Source organism: Perognathus longimembris, chromosome 13 (assembly GCF_023159225.1).
Source record: "Perognathus longimembris pacificus isolate PPM17 chromosome 13, ASM2315922v1, whole genome shotgun sequence".
NCBI classification, from domain to species: domain Eukaryota; kingdom Metazoa; phylum Chordata; class Mammalia; order Rodentia; family Heteromyidae; genus Perognathus; species Perognathus longimembris.
Genome location: NC_063173.1, coordinates 14,234,818 through 14,247,665, shown reverse-complemented (window position 1 = coordinate 14,247,665; position 12,848 = coordinate 14,234,818). Strand labels below are relative to the sequence as shown.

The window sequence follows — 12,848 nt, the reverse complement described above, 5'->3', positions numbered from 1 at the left end:
CACCCAAAGTATTAGCAGCTGAATAGCCAAATCAAAGGCAATACTATGACAGATTGAGGAAGTATGCTTAAGAAGTGTCTACTAGAAGTGTTTAGAAATGCAATTGGAAGTGTTTTGTGTTTATTTCTTCAAGAATATATATGAGGAGGAGAAAAGAAAACCGTCAATTATAAAACCACAAAAATAATTGCTGTCATTAATTTGACATGCTCTATTTTTAACACATTGTGCCTACAACAGTTGATATGTATTTTATTTAATTGCACTTCTAATTCTCTGACAAAAATTCTGCTGGTGTTCATTTTTATAGAAGAGAGTGTTTTTTGATAAGTTAATAAACTTCCTATTGTTTTCAAAACTGATACACAGGAGTCCACACCTGAGAACAGCTTCAGGTTATGTGGTATTAGTTTGGATTTGTTTTATAGTGGTTGCTAATGAAAGTCTTGGAAGGAGAGAGGATCTAGAGTAGATAAAACTTCCTCAAGGACAAAAAAAAAATCTCCCTAAAATTCTTACAGATTTACAGTAGTAGATTTTGAGACTTTGGATAAAGGTGAGATAATTCTAACAGTGTGCTATAGCTAAAAATAGAGATAAAGAGCAGACAAAGATGGCAGAATTAAGTCTAATAGCACATCCATACATTGTGCACGGGCTAGGTATCTAAAAGTAAGGTATACCAAGATGAGAATTTCAGATTGGTTAGCAAATAAAATAAAATTGAAAAAAATATAAAAAAGGGAAGGCTAACCAGTGACATTTATCCCTGATATGGTGTTCCTATGCAAGAGCCTGCTGATTTCTTTTTCTATTTGACACGGGGTTTAGGCTTTTATTCCATTCTGTCCGATAAAAGCCAGGGCTTTTGTATTTTAGTATTTTACAACTCTCTTAACTAGACAATAGTTCCTATTTTAGTGTTGATTAATGAATACCCGCACCCTACTGATTTCTGAAACAGTGTTCAATGATTGCATCTAATCTGATCTGCTGCCTGGGGGTAGCTAGATTGAAAAGTTTATGGTTACATTGTAGATTACAAGACAGCATTCATTTCTGATGTAGATGCAGTCTCAGAAAATTTCCAAAACTATCTCTAGTTCAGTTATTTAGAGGGACTCATAGAACTCATTTAAAACTGTTATGATTATAGTATTTCATAGGGAAAGGATACTGAATAAATTTAGACCAAAAAACAAAAACTAAAAACAAAACAAAAAAAACAAACCCAAAAGTATAAGACCTCGCATCTCAACAAATAAGCCAAGTATGGTAGCATATAACTGTGATTCTAGCTACACAAAAGATGTTAAGTAGAAAAAACAGTTTGAAGTTGGCTCCAGGAAAAACCGTGAGCCACTTCCTAAAAAGTAATTAAGAGCATAAAAATAGTTGAGGTAGATCTCCTGCCTAAAAAGCCCAGTATTCTCTGCATAGCTCTCCCTAGACCATTAATAACATTTTGTTCTATTTTGAAGTTTCTAGAATTCATTGCTTGATACTTGAGTTAAACTGTTTTTTAAAAATTATCTTCAGTAGTTGTACAAAGGAGTTGCCATTTAACAAAGCAGTTTATGAATACAATATATCTTGATCAATGCTACCCCTTTTAACTTCTTACCATCCCTTTCCACCTCACCCCTTCCCGCACTCTTTTAAATTTTGTTGGATATACATTGGATTCTTGTCTGAATTCTCTCTTACCAGTACTCTGGGTCTACAAACCCAAATTCCAATCCTAAACACACACTGCAAAGCCTTACCAAGATTCCTTCCTTTGGCATACAACAATGGAGTATCCGGTTTTAAAATATGTATATAAATGGTTTCAAAGGAGCACCAGTGTGCCTCAAGAGATGTTCATAAAGTGTTTGTGAGTGTCCAGAGGTGAGTGATTAGTAATAAGTCTCCAGGTGGCAGAGGTCTTCTATTACAGTGAAGAGAAATTCTTCTTTGTCATTGCATCAGCTGAAGGGAAGGGCTAGGGAAATCTCCACCAACACTCTGCCCCTGACCTGGTCAATGACTACGTCTTATTTCACCTTATTCTTATAATAAGTGTCATTTTACCTTCTGCTTTCTTCCTCCTCTTCCTTGGTGGCACTTGGGTTTGAATTCAGGGCCTCACTCTTGCTTTGACAGGTACTCTATCACTTGAATTATGGCCCCAACCCTTGCCTGCTTTAGTAATGTTTGGGATAAGTTCTTGCATTTTTGCTAGGCGCTGACTTTGGGCCACAATCTTCCTGCCTATGCTTCCCATAGAACAGGAACCACAGGTACATACCACCATGCTAGCTTGCGGGTTGAAGAGGGTTTCTTTTCTAACTTTTGTTTTGGCCTGGCTGGTTTAGAGCTAGAATCCTCTGTCTTCCCAAGTAAGCTGAGATTATAGGTGTGCACCACTGTACCTAAGCCTTGTTTCTTACCCTTTTCTTGTTCTTGTTTAGTCTTGGTTTAATCCTTTGGTCTCTGCTGCATATTTACATAGCATCCCCCACCCCCATTATATATACATATACATATACATATATATATATATATATATATATATATATATATATATACACACACACTTTACTGAGTCATAAGAATTCTTTGTACATTTTGGTTACTAGACTTTTATGCTGTATATGATTTTCCAGTACTTTATCCTCTCCAATTCCAATGGGCTGTATTTACAGTCTCTTGATAGTATTATTTGACTTACCAAGGTTTTTTGATCCTGATGAAATTTAACTTATTTAAATGCATATTGTTTTCTTCTTGTCATAAATTAGAAACCAAATGTGAGGTCATGATCATGAATATTTACAGATATGACTTATTCTAAGAGTTTTGTTGAATTTATGTCCTTGATTCACTTTATTTTTTGTATAGAGAACAGGCTAAGTAAGGGTCTACTTCATTCTTTGTTCTGTGGACACATTTCTTGAAGATATTATTCTTTTCTCCATTGAATGACTATGACATGATTGCCAGCAATCAATTTACAGGCTTTATAGGCTTCTCAATTAATTCTTTTCCATTCATTTGCATGTCTGTTCTTATACCAGCATCATACTGAGTAGTATAGCTTTGTAGTAAATGTTGAAATTAAGAAGTTATGACTACTCTAACATAGTTTTTCATTTTCACTGCACTTTGCTGCTCAAGGGCCTTTGCTATTCCATGTAAGTTTTAGGATCAGCATTCCTTTTTCTAATTAAAAAATTCAAAAACCAAATCAAATGAAAATAAACTTTTGGGATTTTATTAGGGCTTATACATTTTCTATTGATCACTTTGGGGAGATTTTCCTTTCCAGCAGTACTAAGACTTTCATTCCATGATGCCAAAAGCACTTCCAGTAAGGTTTCTCAATGTAGAGAAACTTATAATAATAAAACAATGAAAGTATTTTGATACTATTTTAAATAGCCTTTTTCTTAATTTAATTTTTAACTTTGTGTTGCTAGTGTATAGAAACCTAATTGATTTTTGCAGGGCAATCTTTAAACTCTCCAACTTTGTTAACTTTATTAGTTCTAATATCTTTTTAGGTTATGCCATCTGTAAATATAGTTTACTTGTTACTTTTCCATTATACATTGGATAGCTTTTCTTTTTTTCTTTTACTAATTGTTCTCCTTAGAACTGTGGTGAGAGCAAGTCCCTTGTCTTGTTCATGAATTTAAGGGGAAAGTTAGCTTTGCCCTTTCAGTATTCATCATTGAGAATGATGAGCTGTGAATGTTTTCACAAATGATCTTTCCATTAGGAGTTTTTTTCCTCATACTTCTAGATTTTCAATGCTGTAATCATGAAAAGCTGATGAATTTTGCCAAATGCCTTTTCCACATTAGTTGAGATGATAATTTTTTTCCTTCATCCTATTAGCATTATATTTTTGGACGGAATCTTGCAATCCTGGGAAAAATTACACTTATGTTGGTTTTGGAGGTAGTAGGGGAACTAATATAAAGATGACTCAATTATAAGCAATATTTCACTTTTTTTGGTCTGTTAGATGCTTACAACAGATTAAGATGGGAATATTATTTGATTAACATTTAATGTGACTATGTTAACATTTGTGAAAAATTATCAATCCTGTACTTAATGTTTTATGCATTTTCCTTTAGGTCTGTTATGCTAAAGTATACTGTAAAGTTTACTAAAATGGCTAGGTACCAGTGGCTCACATCTGTAATCCTAGCTACTCAGGAGGCTGAGATCTCAGGATTGCAATTTGAAGCCAGACGCTGACCTCCAATTAATTACCCCAAAATCTGGAAGTGGAGGTATGTGTATAATGCTAGCCTTGAGCAAAAGAGCTCGGAGACCGTTCCCAGGCCCCAAGTTGAGTTCAAACCCCATGACCTACAAAAAGAAAAAAAAACAATTTACTAAAATGTACCTCAAGGAATAATGGATCTAACATTTAAAGATCATGTGAAAGTATAGAACTTTTAGAAGATCATGTAAGAGAAAAGTATTTGTTATTGGCTTCAAATATTTTACAGATGATATCAAAGGCACTGTGCATAAAAGAAAAAAAATCCTAAATTGAGTAATTGTAAACATGATCCTATTTAAAAGATATCGTTAACCAATTATGGAAACTCACACCTGTAACCCTACTTCCTTAGGAGGCAGAAATTGTGAGGCCCCTGGTTTGAGGTCAGGCCAGAAAAAAGTTCAGAGGTTCCTATCTCAACCAATAAAAAGCTGGACATTGTAGAGTTTGGCTTGTCACCTCAGGTGTATGGGAAGTCAAAAGAAAAAGACTATAGTCAAGAATGATCTAGGCATAAATGTGAGACTCTATTCAAAACTTAAGTAAAGCAAAAATGATTGGGGCTGTAGCTCACATGCTAGAGCACTGTCTAGCCAACATAAAGCTTTGAGCTCAAACCCAACTACTTCCAATCAACCATTCGTCAGTCAGTCAACGCCCTAATCAGAGAATGAAAAGATAAACCACAGATGGAGAAAAAAAAAAGTTTGTGAAATACACATGTGACGAAAAGCTCAATAGCAAGAAAACAACCTCATTCCAAATGAACAAAGAATGTCAGTAGGTACTTCACTGAAGAAAATGATATGGGGAGGGGGGGAAAAGGGAGGAAGTAACAAACAGTACAAGAAATGTACCCAATGCCTAATGTATGAAACTGTAACCTCTCTGTACATCACTTTGACAAGAAACAAGAAAAAAAAAACCACAAGAAAAAAAAGAAAATGATATGAATGGCAAATACATGAAATCATGCTTAGCATCATTTGACTTCATTATTGGGGACATAAAGTAACCAATGTTGATACTTTATGAAATCATGATGAGGTTCATGACCACTGTTAAAAGTGTCTTTTTTGTGTTGTTAAAACTGTGAGAAAGCCAGTCTCTATGATTATATACTTATCCAAGCTAGACATAGGAGGTATTGTTTCTGTGATTTCCTCACTAGTATTTACAGTTTATAGTTTTTATTGCATCATTTTCTGATCCCATTCTAAAGGAAACTAAGAATGCTTAGGAACTTACCAGTGCTCTTGATTTCTGCAGGTCTAAATTAAAAACTTAATTACTTGCCAGTTTATAAGTGGTTAACTTGCCTATGTGACTAGCACATATCTTCTTGGGGGAAATAAATTGTGTGTCTGATCACAAAATCTGAAATAAATGCCCAGTGGGTTACCTGATCCCCTGTAATCACAAGAGCTCAGCGTTTTAGTCATCATTATGAAGTTAATACTGTTTGCTGGAAAAAAAAGGTCTGTTAATTAGAAAATATAATATCCCTAGATAACAAGGTGGGGCATTACTGGTTGGCTTAGATATTATTCTTGTGGGGCTAACGCAGCATAGTCATTACCAAGTGAAGAGTTAGAAAATGAGAGAGTCTTGCAGGCTGGGGAGGTGAGGGAGAAAAATCAATAGTCCCTAGTGATTCCTGTGCATATGTGCTTTTCTGTGCCCATAAACCTGGGAGAGTTGCGAGGTTTTTGTCCTTCCTGCTCTTGTCCCTGAGAATACCAGAGAAGCAGCCTTTCTTGGTCATTGGGGGGGTCTCACAATCCCACATGAACTTGGATGTTAATTTGGAGCTGACGCACCTGGAATGGCTATTAGTCAGGACTGCAGATTTAAGACCTATTTCCTAGAACTGAAGTTGGTGAGTGGGGTCATACATGTTTTAACATTATAGCTTGGGAAGGTTTAGAGTTCGATTTATTGATTTAATCTCCTTAACAACTTTGTATTTCTAATGAGTAGAATTCCAGGCCATTCTGCATGTTCTATTTATGTCTTTGCAAATAACTGTAGCTACATTTATTTTTTTAACTAAGGAAGTTTTTATTTTAAGACAGGATAAATAGCATCAATACACCAAAATACCAAAGCAAGAATTCACTGGATTTTATAAAAGACAAAACTGCACTCAGGTATCAATTAAAAAACAGAACCACTGAGGAATGACCACTGCTTGGGGCGACACGGTACGTGTGCTGGTCTAAGGTATTGTGTGGTTGCGTCTGTGTGGAAAGGCATGACAAGACTGAAGCAATGCAGGGGAAATGGCAAGTGGTCAAACTTTAAGAGCCTTTTCTCCACTTAAATGTACTTTCTTTCTGCTTTTAAAAATCAGCAGGTCATTTTTGCAAAGAACCTTAATATCAAGGAATACTTCCAAAAGGCTAAGAGAGATTTAAGGTCATGGCTAAAATTGTACAGTGAAGTCTGGGGGCTGGAGGAATTAGGTTGTCAAAAGACAGATTCCACACAATGGCAGGCACACATGGTTAGGGTAAAAAAGAAGACACTAATCTTAATAGAGGCTGGTCTTTTTCATAATGCGCAGGAATTCTTGCTCATTGAACTCTCCGTCTCCATCCCGATCAGCTTCATCAATCATTTCCTGCAGCTCCTCGTCAGTCAGGTTTTCACCCAACTCCTTGGCCACCCGCTTCAGATTTTTGAAAGCTATCTTCCCGGTTTCATCATCATCAAATAAATTGAAAGCTTTCAGAATTTCTTCTTTGGTATCTTTCTCAGACATTTTCTGAGTCATCACAGTCAAGAAGTCCCCGAAGTTCATTTTTCCTGTCCTTCCTTATCAATTTCACTTACCATTTTCTTGATTTCTTCTTTTTTTGGGCTCAAAACCAACGGCCCTCATTGGCACCTTTAGTTCTTTTGCATCGAGGGTACCAGTTCCATCAGCATCAAAGAGATGGAAGGCTTCCCGGATTTCTTGTTTTTGCTCTGCAGTAAGCTCTGGTTTGGGACTCATCCTTTTACACTAGACACTTGATGCTACATTTGTCTTCTTAAGATTGGAAGCCATTGCGGAAGGAATCTGCAGCCGGTTGTTAAGGCAACTGTGTACATGCTGTGTAGCTACGTTTAAAGATAAAGAAAAATGTACAAATACCAGGCAACCTAATGACTTTTGTTACAATTTTGAATTTTTCTCTTGGCCTCTTTCTCTTCTTGCTCACTGTGTGTTCTCTCTTCCCTCTTCTTTCCTGTTCTCTCTCCCTCTCCCTTGGTGTTTCCCTCTCCTGTATCCTAGCTCCCTCTTTTAGGCTAATTTTATGAAACTTTATTATGTTACTGACAATTTCAGGTTCTTTTTAATATAGAAAATGGCATTGTCAAAATCAATACATTTTTGTCTTTTATTTCTAATCACTGATATTGAAAAAGAGTAATAAGTTAATACTAATCCCATATAGTTGAATTTAATGTGTGAGAAGTGTACACTGAATGTCCTTCATTTTAATAAGGCCATATACAACATGTTTATACAGACCATATGTGATATGGCCCACACACTTTTCCATACATGCAATGCAAAGAACACTTTACATTTTCCCATTTTATCATTCCATTTTAACATTAAATTATAACCTGTAGGGAAAACACAACTAAAAAACGAATAATTTAATGACATAGCTTTTCTCTCCTCTAAAGATCTTATTGACACGACTCAGTCACGCACTCTAAAATTCTCCTTTCCTTTCTCAGATTATCAACATGAACCTATAATCATCACCACCACCATCATCACCACCACCACCATCATCATCATCACAGTTCTGAGGATTGAATCTAAGGCCTCACACATGCCAGGCAGGCACTCTACCAATAAGCTAAATTCCTAGTGGTTGAAAATGGACCTATTTACCTCTTCTGTTTACGTATTTGGTAGGAGTAGCTCTTCTGGATAAGAGGTCCTTATTGAGCTCTTCTTCTGTCTATATGTTCTGAATGGGTTGAGTAGTGGCTTTTATTGAGTTCATGTATGTCTAGTACATATGCAGTTCTTACAGTGACAACAGCCTTGAGTTGAGTGTATCAGGAACATTCCTAACATTGTACTATTTCAATTTTTTCCCCAGACACAGATTTCTGAGAGTTAAGCAAAACTTTTCAATGTAGTATGGATGACAAACTGGTGATATCAAAGAAAACGTTCCTTCAATTAGAACTGTAGAATGTTTAATTAAACAGACTTCCAATTGCTGATAATTCTATGTAGGAATGAGAACAAAGTTCTGCCTCACAGGTGATATGAGGAATCAGGCAGTCTGCATTTCTCTCTTCCCCTCACCACGTCTGTTTCTCTCCTCTACAGTTGCCTCTCAGAATTTCCTCACAAACACTTATTACAGATTTTGTAAATTTCTGGCATTAATCTTGCTACTTGTATAATCTTATTTGTTTAGACACTTATGTTGAGTAAGTAGTGATGTGAGCTGAAGGTAATTTCACATTATAAAATGCAGATTTTTTTTTTTTTTTTTTTTTGCCAGTCCTGGGCCTTGGGCTCAGGGCCTGAGCACTGTCCCTGGCTTCTTCCCGCTCAAGGCTAGCACTCTGCCACTTGAGCCACAGCACCGCTTCTGGCCGTTTTCTGTATATGTGGTGCTGGGGAATCGAACCTAGGGCCTCGTGTATCCGAGGCAGGCACTCTTGCCGCTAGGCTATATCCCCAGCCCTAAAATGCAGATTTTTGGAAATGCACCACTAGGAAAATTTTTTCAGTGGTGGTTTACTGATGTTATAGAGTACAATGAAAGGAATTTCCATGAAAACAATCAATTATGCATAAGTAAGTACATCAATCATATTTTACCTCCTATTTCTGATTGTCATAACACCTGCTTTTACTGGGTCTACTTAGCATATCTGTCCTGTAGTCTCTCTCTTAGATTTTTTAAATTGTAACTGAGGGGTTACAGTTACTTAAATCAGGTAACGAGGATATTTCTTTTGAACAGTGTCACCTCTTCCCTTGTTTTCTCCCTCCTGACCCCCCTCCCCCACAAATTGTATAGTTCATTTTCAACATAGTGTCTAGTGGGTATCACTGCTGAATTAGTTGTCTCTCTTATTTTTAACATAGGCTCCATTGTCAGGACGGCTTCTGATCAGAACCATCTTCCCTCTGACAAGGACTGCAGTTTCCTTCTTGCTTCACCTTCCTCATCTGCCAGATGCATTGCATGGTTCTGTTCTTTTCTGGGGGGGGGACTTGGGAGGGGGTGGTGGGTTGTGGGGCTTGAACTCTGGGCCTGGGCGCTGTCCCTGAGCTCTTCAGCTCAAGGCTAGTGCTCTACCACTTAAGCCACAGAGCTACTTAGGGTTTTCTGGTGGTTAACTGAAGATAAGAAACTCATGGACTTTCCTACCCCAGCTGGCTTTGAACTGTAGTCCTCAGATCTCAGCCTCCTGAGTAGCTAGGATTACAGGTATGAGCCACTGGCACCTGGCCGAGGCTCTGTTCTTAACATGAAAACTTCTGACCAGGATTTAAATTTGATAATTATCCACTGATTCAGTCTTTCAGCGACCATGCACTTTGAATGGTAGCTGTTTTTCAGGTGCAGTGCTAGCGACAATGGTGAATAAAACCTCCTCCTCTACTTTGCCTGAGGCTGACAATTACATAGAAATCCAGACATTAATTAGGTATCACACAAAATATTATGTAGCAGAAGAAGAGAATACTGGGAGAGATTATTATAAGCAAACAGACTGAGGTTTTTCTAAGAAGGAGTTACTGAGGTGAGGCCCAGAAGATTGATACGAGGATGATGACGGCTCTTTTCTTTTTCTCACACCTGTTTGGGGAATTCCCTTCTGCAATTTTATCTCTACATTTAGAGAAGATCCCTCCAACAGATACATTTAAAAATATTTAGATATTTCACTTCACTCTCTTTTCTCTCACAAGATCATGTCTCTCTGATTCTCTTTTTAAATAATATTTTTATTACCTTTAAGTAGCAGTACAAAGGAGTTACCATTCAACAAATCAGTTTATGAGTACAATGCATCTTGATCAATGTCATGTCTTTATTCTTCTCCAGCTCTCCCTTCTCAACTCCTTCCCTCAATTGTCTTAATTTTGTAGGATGTACATTGAATATTATGACAACATTCTCTCCCACTTCTTCATTTGTCTATCCCTTCCTGTTGACACCTCCATTTCCAAGTACCAGTTTCTTGGTATTCATTTTGTTGGACTGTGAGTTGGTTTTGCTAAGGAATCACACAGTTGGAATTCTCTCCTAAAAATACCACATTGTAGTTCATATATTTGTGTTCACTTTCATGCAGTCCTGTTGTGTTTACTGTCTCTTATTCTTAACATTTTTCACTTTGATTTCCTGAAGTCCTAAATTCATTGGGCACTACATTTCTTGGTGCCCTGACAGCCTTATGTACCACAAAGACATTAGACTTCATATTATTAATACTATTTTAGCTTTCACAAATGGTTATTAATTCTGCAGTATTATCAAGAACCCACTTAGTCCTTGGTTTTCTTTTCTTTAGAAATATGAATGTAGAACAACTATGCTGGAAAAATATGTAAGAAGTAATATAGAATGAGAAAGAGTAATTCGACAGGAAATCTAGGAGTATTGGTCATGATGAAATAAAAATAGCATAAGAAACAATATGAGGACTAAATACTTGAGCTTCAATGTCCAGGGAATAGACACATTTGGAAAGAGCCTTAGAAACGTCTAAAGCTCAGGAAACAGATGCTCTATGTTGAGGATGAAAGTCTGCACCTCTCATTCGGACAGGAAATAAATATATTTATTTATTAACTATCACCTTCCCTGATTTCCTCCTGTGGCTGACGTGAGTGGCATGTGATATAATATGTCTGGAAATTTCTAGCAAAACAAGTCATATCAATTGGTTACATGGCATTATTATTTTAACAATTCTTTTCTTTTTTCTAATGATGATGATAGTGATAATAATATCCTTGAATTCCCCAGGAAGGAGAGTGTTTGGTATAACATGGATGTTTTTAGAAATGAAGTTATCTTAAGCAGTTTCTGTGATGAATAAGGGACATAAATGAGGGAACATGAAGGGTTGATGCTTAACCTGTGAGGGTGTCTCTAAAGATACTGGCTTTGTCTCTACGATCAATTAGATGGCATGGAGTCTTGTAAAATCAGTGGTCTCATAAAGCACAGTCTTTGTTCTGAAAAAGAAAATGACTGTCTTCATCAGTGGATGGAAACTGACAAGTAGCAACACAAATTTAGAGAAGGCAAAAACATTACATAGGGGAGGAGTCCCATGGTGTAACTCCTTTGAAAAAGCAATGAATTGTTTCGCCAAATGAATACCAAAAAGTGTAAATATTTGGGGGGTGAAGTGGTTGCTGAAGGGGGAGGAGACACAAATGAAGAAAGGAACCGTGATCATCAGAGATCCTTGCCACTATGTCCTCAGATAATAACTCATGTGTTCACCCCTCCTCCTTCCTGCTGTTGGTGATCCCAGGATTGGAAAACATACAATGCTGGCTTGGCATCCCTTTTGGTGCAGCCTATCTTATTTTCCTCCTGGGCAATGTCATCATTCTCTTTGTTATCCACTCTGAACACGGCCTTCACCAGCCCATGTTCTACTTGTTGGTCATGTTGGTTGTGAATGACTTGGGCCTTTCTACTGCAACCATCCCCAAAGTGTTGGGTTTATTCCAATGAGATTTCCTTCCCTGATTGCTTAGCTCGAATGTTCTTCATACACCTGTTTACAAGCATTGAATCATGCATGCTTATAGCTATGGCTTTTGATCAGTACAATGCCATTTGCCATCCTCTAAGATACAATACAATCCTCACCAACAGAACAATTTGTATTATTGGCGGAATGGGATTGTTGAAAATTTTTGTTTTGTTTTTCCCATTTGTATTTCTCCTTCTAAGCCTTTCATTCTGTGGACCTAATATTATACCCCATAACCTAATATGAACATATGGGCATTTGCCTGCCTGGCTATGTCAGGAAAAAGGTCAATATATTATTTGGATTAATTCTTATCTCTATGATACTTTTGGATGTTGTTTTGGTAGCTGTCTGCTCTGTGAAAATTCTCAATGCTGTCTTCAAACTCCCCTCCAAGGAGGCCAGGCTCAAGGCTCTTAACACTTGTAGTTCCCGTGTGTGTCACCTTAGTTTTTTTCTTCATTCCAGCCTATTTCTCCTTTCAGACTCATTGTTTTGGTCACAATACTCCACATCACATTCACATCCTTCTGGCTAACTTACATGTGATCATCTCCCCTGCTCTTAACCTTCGTTTTCATGGTGTAAGAACCAAGCAGATCTGAAACAGTGTGGTAATATTCTTCCTTTGGAAGAAAGTTTGACAGTGAACACTTGGTTTGGAGACAGTCATCTGATCTATTTCCTGCAAATGGTGCTGGAAGATGTGGGTTCCAGGATCATTGAGCAAAGAAGTCAAACACAATTCTTATTTCTTCCATGGAGAGTTCACTAGCATTTTTTTTTGTAACCACAGCGAATAAAGTAAAAA

The 12,848-nt window shown here is 37.1% G+C and overlaps 2 pseudogenes; one reads left to right on the top strand and one right to left on the bottom strand.

The window, feature by feature from the left end:
* Nucleotides 1-6,705: 6,705 nt before the first annotated feature.
* LOC125361935 lies at nt 6,706-7,346 on the bottom strand (annotated as a pseudogene).
* Nucleotides 7,347-11,748: 4,402 nt separating this feature from the next.
* Nucleotides 11,749-12,642, top strand: LOC125362214 (annotated as a pseudogene).
* The last annotated feature ends 206 nt before the right edge of the window (nt 12,643-12,848 follow it).